The sequence below is a fragment of the Canis lupus genome, chromosome 7 (assembly GCF_003254725.2).
Source record: "Canis lupus dingo isolate Sandy chromosome 7, ASM325472v2, whole genome shotgun sequence".
NCBI classification, from domain to species: domain Eukaryota; kingdom Metazoa; phylum Chordata; class Mammalia; order Carnivora; family Canidae; genus Canis; species Canis lupus.
Window position 1 is genome coordinate 39,345,983 of NC_064249.1, and position 7,113 is coordinate 39,353,095.

The 7,113-nt window shown below is 39.4% G+C and overlaps 1 protein-coding gene across 1 annotated transcript in view; it reads right to left on the minus strand.

The window, feature by feature from the left end:
- DNAH14 (dynein axonemal heavy chain 14) overlaps positions 1-7,113 on the minus strand; it is a 475,011-nt gene that overhangs the window by 355,233 nt on the left and 112,665 nt on the right. The gene's annotated exons all lie outside the window — the stretch shown is intronic.

A 7,113-nucleotide genomic window follows, 5' to 3' on the forward strand; every position in this document is an offset into this window, starting at 1 on the left:
ATTCAATTTCTCTGCTGGTTATCTCTCTGTTCAAATCTTGTATTTCTTTCTATTTCAGTTTTGGTAGTTTATATATTTATAGAAATTTATCCATTTCTTCTAGGTTATCCAGTTTGTTAGCATGTAATTTTTCATAATATTCTCTTATAATTGCTTGTATTTCTGTGGCATTGGTTGTTATTTCTTCTCTTTCATTTGCTATTTTATTTATTTGGGTCCTTTTTATTTTTTTCTTGATAGGTCTGGCTAAAGGCTTGTCAATTTTGTTGGGTTTTTCAAAGAACCATCTCCTGGTGTCTTTGATCTGTTCTATTGGTTTTTAGTTTCTATATCATTTATTTCTCTTCTAATCTTTAATATTTCTTTCCTTCTGCTGGCTTTAGATTTTGTCTATTGTTCTCTTTCTGGTTCCTTTAGGTGTCAGATTAAGTTGTTCATTTGAGATTTTTCGTACTTCCTGAGGTGGGCCTGTATTGCTATATATTTTCCTCTCAGGACCATTTTGCTGCATCCCAAAGGTTTTGGACTATTGTGTTTTCATTTTCATTTGTTCCCATGTACTTTTTAAATTTCTGTTTTTATTTTCTGATTGACTCACTCATTGTTTAGTAGGTTGTTATTTAACCCCCATTTATTTATGGTCTTTCCAGATTTACTTATGGTTGACTTCTAGTTTCATAGTGTCATGGTCAGAAAAGATGCATGGTTTGACTTAAATCTTCTTGAATTTGTTGAGGCTTGTTTTATAGCCTAATATGTGAATTATTCTGGAGAACGTTCCATGTGTACCTGAAAAGAATGTATATTCTGCTATTTGAGGATGGAATGTTCTGTTAAATCCATCTGGATCAGTGTGTCATTCAAAGCTATCGTTTCCTTGTTGATTTTTTCCTTCAGGTTGCCATTTCCATGCTGTATGTCCATGCGTTGTTGGCCTGCCTGCTTTCCAAGAGCAGCACAGTGCCCTCCAGGCTCTATCTTAGCCAAGCCTGCTGACTTTAGAACTCCAAGCTTTAAGCCCCACTGGTTGCAAGGACTCAGGAAATTCAGCCCCTTTTGCTTTCCAAGCCAATTGCTATGGGGGTTCATTTTCCCCATGAGCTCCCGTGAGTGCTAGTTTCCTGTTCTTCTCTGAGAACATGGCTCCCTCTCCCCACAGCATTCATGGTCCAATTCTCTCCCAAACCACATCTCTGTACTTCCTACCTTCTTTGATGTGGTCTCTTCTCTCCCTTTAGTTGTGGAGTTTGTTCTGATAGTCTTCAGGTCAATTTCTGGGGTATCTAGGATGATTTGATTGTTACCTACTTGTGTTCATGGGATAAGGTGAGCCTGGGATTCTCCCGTTCTGCCACCATCTTCTAATCCCCAGTTTAAGTGAGATGATTTTCATATGCAATTCTGGCAAATATTCTTTCTTTGGTATGCCAGTATTAACATTACTTAATGGAAAATTCAGGTATACACATACTTCATGTATGTTTTAAGTTTTTTAAATTAAAATCTGAGGACAATAAAATTTTCTTCTGATGAGATCTGTAGACACTGATGAATTAATACTTTAACAATTCTCTCCTGTGAGCCAATAGATCCTCTAGTATTTTAAAAATCCATACATTTTGCAACTTACCTCATATCTGCCCATTTGAATTCGCTACAGAGGAAGGACTCCTGGCGATGATAGAATGAATGAACTGATTTAGAAAAAAGTAAGCTACCTTAAGGGATCCCTGGGTGGCGCAGCGGTTTGGCGCCTGCCTTTGGCCCAGGGCGCGATCCTGGAGACCCGGGATCGAATCCCATGTCGGGCTCCTGGTGCATGGAGCCTGCTTCTCCCTCTGCCTGTGTCTCTGCCTCTCTCTCTCTCTGTGACTATCATAAGTAAATAAATAAAAAAATTAAAAAAAAATAGAAAAAAGTAAGATCCAAGAATTACATGCTATTACTTTAAGTAACTCTAAGCACTTTAAGCAAAAAAAATTAATCTTTATTGAGCCAATATAGTAAAGCTGCTATCATCCTTACTGAATAACCATAAAAAGATAACTAATTTTTTTTCTTTCAGAAACAACCCAAGGATAATGAAACAAACCATAAGTACCATTTTGAGTGCTGACTACATTAGCTTCATATTTCATTAGGTCACATCCTAAGGTAGATACTAAAAACCAGCACATGAGCATCTAGAGGTACTGATCTGTGACTATCTTAGCTATAATACTTTCTCCCCTGTACTATTATTCAGTAATTGGGATATATAAATGTGAGGGTTTTATAGGCAATCACCAAGTGTTTAAACCGATGAATAGTATTATTACATAATGAGCACATTTCCTTCCGTTGAGCTTATTCATAAAGTATAACATCACTGGATGAATGAAGTAAAATCAAAGGGCAGAGCACTCCTTTGGGTCTATAATTCAGAAATGAATTTCTGTGTGGGCTAATATTTGCTCAAAAGAAGGACATCATTTATGGATTTTTTTTTCCTCAGCTGATAATCATGGACTCTCAGGATGTTGCTGGCGGTCATGTCAACCTGTGATTTTTCCAGTTGTAGAAGTGGACGTGCATGAGAGCCAGTAGATTCTCATTTGCTGCAAAGCTTCTGAACAGGAGCCCTAGCATTAGACCTTCTTGGTTCAAAGCCTGCCTCCATCTCTTATAGGGTTTACCTCAGGCAAGTTCTTTTCCTTTCTCTACTTCAGTTTTTCTTCTGTAAACTGGAGGTAGTAATAGTATATACTTAAAGGGATGATGTGGTGATTATATCACCTAATTCCTGCATAACATGTTAGAACAGTGCCTGTTCAATATATTTTAGTTACTATTTTATGTATCAATCCAGTGCTTGGGTTTTTGACTACGATTATACAGAATAACTAAAATGAGAACTACAACTTCCAGCTTCCCATTGTGGTGACTTACATCATCCCAAAACACATTATGACCGTTTCACCACTTTTCTCCCAGGGCTCCCAAAACTGGCTCCAATAAGCTTTCATTTCATCCTGGTCATCTCAGGAAAAATCACTTTTGGCTGGGGTGGTGAAGCCTGCCAGAGCAGGTCCCTACATGGAGCTTGCTGAGAAACTGATGTGTAATGGCCAGAGAACTCACATGTCCCCATCTGAGCACCAGCGCCTCCACCACTACCACATCACACTAAAGAGCCTTGCACATGCACACGTGTTGCCTACATGGGTATTTGCTGCTGGATTGGAAGGACAGATGCTAGGGGCAACCGCCCAGCCCCACTCCTCCCAAGGTTCTTACTCTCAGAGCCCACTTCTGTTCCAGAGAGTGGGCAACATGTGCTTCTGGACAAAGTAGGGCAGTCCCAGATCTGGGAGTGAACTGATTAGTCTGTCACCGAGGACAATCCCATCCCTTTGCCTGTGACTGATTTAGGAATAGGTGTGCTACACAATCTGCCAGCGGCCAGGAGGGGAAACCCACTAAGGGGAGACGGGGAAGATCTTTCTTTGTCTCTCCTGGAAAGGAGCACAAAGATGAGTGCCCTGTCCCCCAGCTATGGGATGTTTACTGCACGAGGATGGGAATCCTGGGAAGATGTCCTGAAGCCTGAGAGGAGGACAGAGATGCAGAGGAGGGACACTGGTGACCACCAAGCCTCCGAATCACCAGATGGGGGTCTCAGTCCTGGGCCATGTTGTTACAAAAGACAATGAATCTGTTTCATCTTAGGCAACTTCTTAAACTATATTATGCATTCCAACCTCCTGAAGGTCTAGTTAAGTATGGCTCTGATTTACGGGGTCTGGGTGGCACCTGAGATTCTGCTTTCCCAGCAAGCCTCTGAGTGACGGCGATGACACTGGTCCATAAATCACACAGGCAGTGGCGGAGATCTAGGTCACTCTGAGCTGGGTGTTCTGTTACTTGCAGCTGAAAGATGCTTAGCACATTTTCTGTTATGGAGGCAATTTGAGATTGAAGATGGGGAGATGGAGGATAAAAAGAAAATAGATGGTCTCTGTGGCTGGATCTGTGAACTTAGAAACCACACTTATTTTAGTGGATAAATTAGCAGAAGATGATAGAGAAAGAGAAAGAGGGATGCCTGGGTGACTCAGCAGTTGAGCATCTGCCTCTGGCCCAGGGTGTGATCCCGAGATCCTGGGATCAAGTCCCACATCAGGCTCCTTGCACGTAGCCTGCTTCTTCCTTTGCCTGTGTCTTTGCCTGTCTCTCTCTCTCTCTCTCTCTCTCCATCTCTCTCATAAATAAATAAATAAATAAATAAATAAATAAATAAATAAATAAAATCTTTAAAAAGAGAGAGAGAGAGAGAAGGAGCAGGCAGAGAGGTTCAGAAACAACAGTCAAGGGGGCCTGAGGGGCTCAATCAGTTCAGCATCTGCCTTCGGCTCAGGTCATGATCCATGAGTCCTGCATTGGGCTCCCTGCTCAGCGGGGAGTCTGCTTCTCCCTCTCCTTCTGCTCCTCCCTCTGCTAGTGCTCTCTCGGGGTCTCTCTCTCTCTCAAATAAATAAAATCAAGAAAGAAGAGAAAGAAAGAAAAGAAAAGAAAAGAAAAGAAAAGAAAAGAAAAGAAAAGGAAAGAAAAGAAAAGAAAAGAAAAGAAAGAAAAGAAAAGAAAAGAAAGAAGGAAAGAAAGAAAGAAAGAAAGAAAGAAAAGAAAGAAAGAAAGAAAGAAAGAAAGAAAGAAAGAAAGAAAGAAAGAAAGAAAGAAAGAAAAAGAAAGAGACATCACTGGGGGCAAAATTTTCTGGTTTCCAGTGCCCTTCCTCCCTGACACCCAGATGCATCCCTATGCTTAGGAAAACCCTTCTGCTTGCCCCCAAATTATCCTATTAGTTAAGCAATAGGGTCATGTGAGTATGTTTTTATTTATTGAATCAGAAGCTTTCCTTGACAGCATGTACATGTGCTTCTATGTGCCCCATAGCACTGACTATACTCTCTAGGACTTCATACTTGGATATGTAAATATTTATATAGATAGGTATTATATTTATATATATTTATATTCCTTATGCTGGATATATATTCATTTATCTATTTATTCCTCAGCACCTAAAATGGTGTTAGACAGGTAATACATGATCCAAAAATTCTGACTTAGTGAATAAAAAAGATACATATACTGGAGACTTGTAGGAAATATGTATGTGGTTCAACCAATTCCTACTTCACGTAAATCCCTTTCATATAACTTGCTTTCACCAAATCTGTTAGTACTCAACATCTCTGTGCAAATGACTATGAAAATGATAAAGTAATATATATGTTCTCTCTAAAGCCTTAACATTTATGTCATGTTCTTTAACCAGAAGGGTTGTTCTACAGCCAAGCAAAATGGTGCTAATTTGTCATCTTTTTCATGACTCTTATGCAGATACAGTTCATACACATTATGAGTCACCCATCTGCAATCCAGTTGTTTCTATTATATTCCCTGAGTTGTGCAACCATCACAATCAATATTAGAACACCGAAAAAAACAAAATTCTTTAGCAGTCACTTCCCATTTCTCCCCAGGTCTGCTGCTCTAGACAATTGCTAATCTACTTCCCATCTCTATGGATTTGCTGGCTCTGGATATCTCACACCAATAGAATCATACGACATGTGGTCTTCAGTGAATGGCTTCTTTCTGTCACACAGTGTTTTCAAGATTCACCCTTGCTGTGTGTATAATCACTCTGCTCCCTTTCAGCCCGAGTCACCTACACTACAAAGGCGCATGGTGTTTCATCTATCTATGCGTCTTTGGTGGATTTCTGGGTCATTTCCAGTCTCCCGTTACTACAAATAAACTTTATATACACATTCATATAATGTTATCATATGGATGTATATTTTCACTTCTCTTGGGTAGATACCTAGCAGCAGACTTTCCCAGACCCAGGATAACTCTGTGTCTGACCTTGTGAGGACCTACTGATTTTTCCACAGGAGGTGCAACATTTTACATTCCCATCAGCAGAGTGTGAGGGTTTCAATTTCCCTACATTGTCTCCAACACTTGTTGTTATCATCCCAGGAGGTGTAAAGTGTTATCTCATTGTAGTTGTGATCTGCATTTCCCTGATGGCTAAGGAATACTTCATCCTTTGACTGATAAAATCTTAAGTTTTTCTAGATAATTAGCTATCTCTTGGTTGCAGATAAAGTTTCTTTCAGGTGGGCTTTTTTTCCAGCGAAGAATATTTCAATATTTTTAATTTATTTAAAAATTAGGACAACCCACCCATCATAATTTTTACTTAGGTGTTTCACACATATATGCACACTGTCTACAGTTATGTAGTAGTTCTTTATGTGATATAGGTATTTTTAAAATGCACAATGAATAAATAAGATACTAATCCAAAAAAAAAAAGCTATATTTATCTTTGCAACTATTCTCATGAGAACAGCATGCAGCAGTTCTCAGAGGCTGAACCTTCTCCAGGCAGCTGGATTTTTGTGATTCAGTCTTTGTCTGCCTTTTCACTACACACATTGCACCATGAATACCAAAAACAACACCCTTCCCTAATTTCCCAAACTACAGATATGTAAATCAGAACTTGTAGTTCATGACAAAATCTGGGTTAGGAGAGAATGGTGAAAGTACATGGATTGAAATAGGTGAAAGACTGAATATGCAAATAGAGTAAATGGCCAGATCACATATGGGAACAGAGCTCTGATCGTGATCTGCAGTGGCACACTGAAGACACCAACCCATTACCTGCACTTAACCAGCCCAGGAAGCCCACCTACTACCTACAAGTCAGACTCATCGGAAGTCTCTAAAAACAGTCCATCAAGCCAAACAATAAAGCCTTTAACAATTGGCCCCAAATAGCCAAGACATGATTAATAACAATCAACAAAACTAAAAAGGAACCTACAGAATGGAAGATGATATTTGCAAATGACATATCAGACAAATGGCTAGTATCCAAGATATATAAAGAATTTATCAAACTCAACACCAAATAACAAATAATCCAGTTAAGAAATGGGCAGAAGACATGACTGTTCACGACTTCTCATTTTTCCAAAGAAGACATTCAGATGGCTAACAGACATATGAAAAAATGCTCGACATCACTTGGCATCAAATCAAAACCACAAT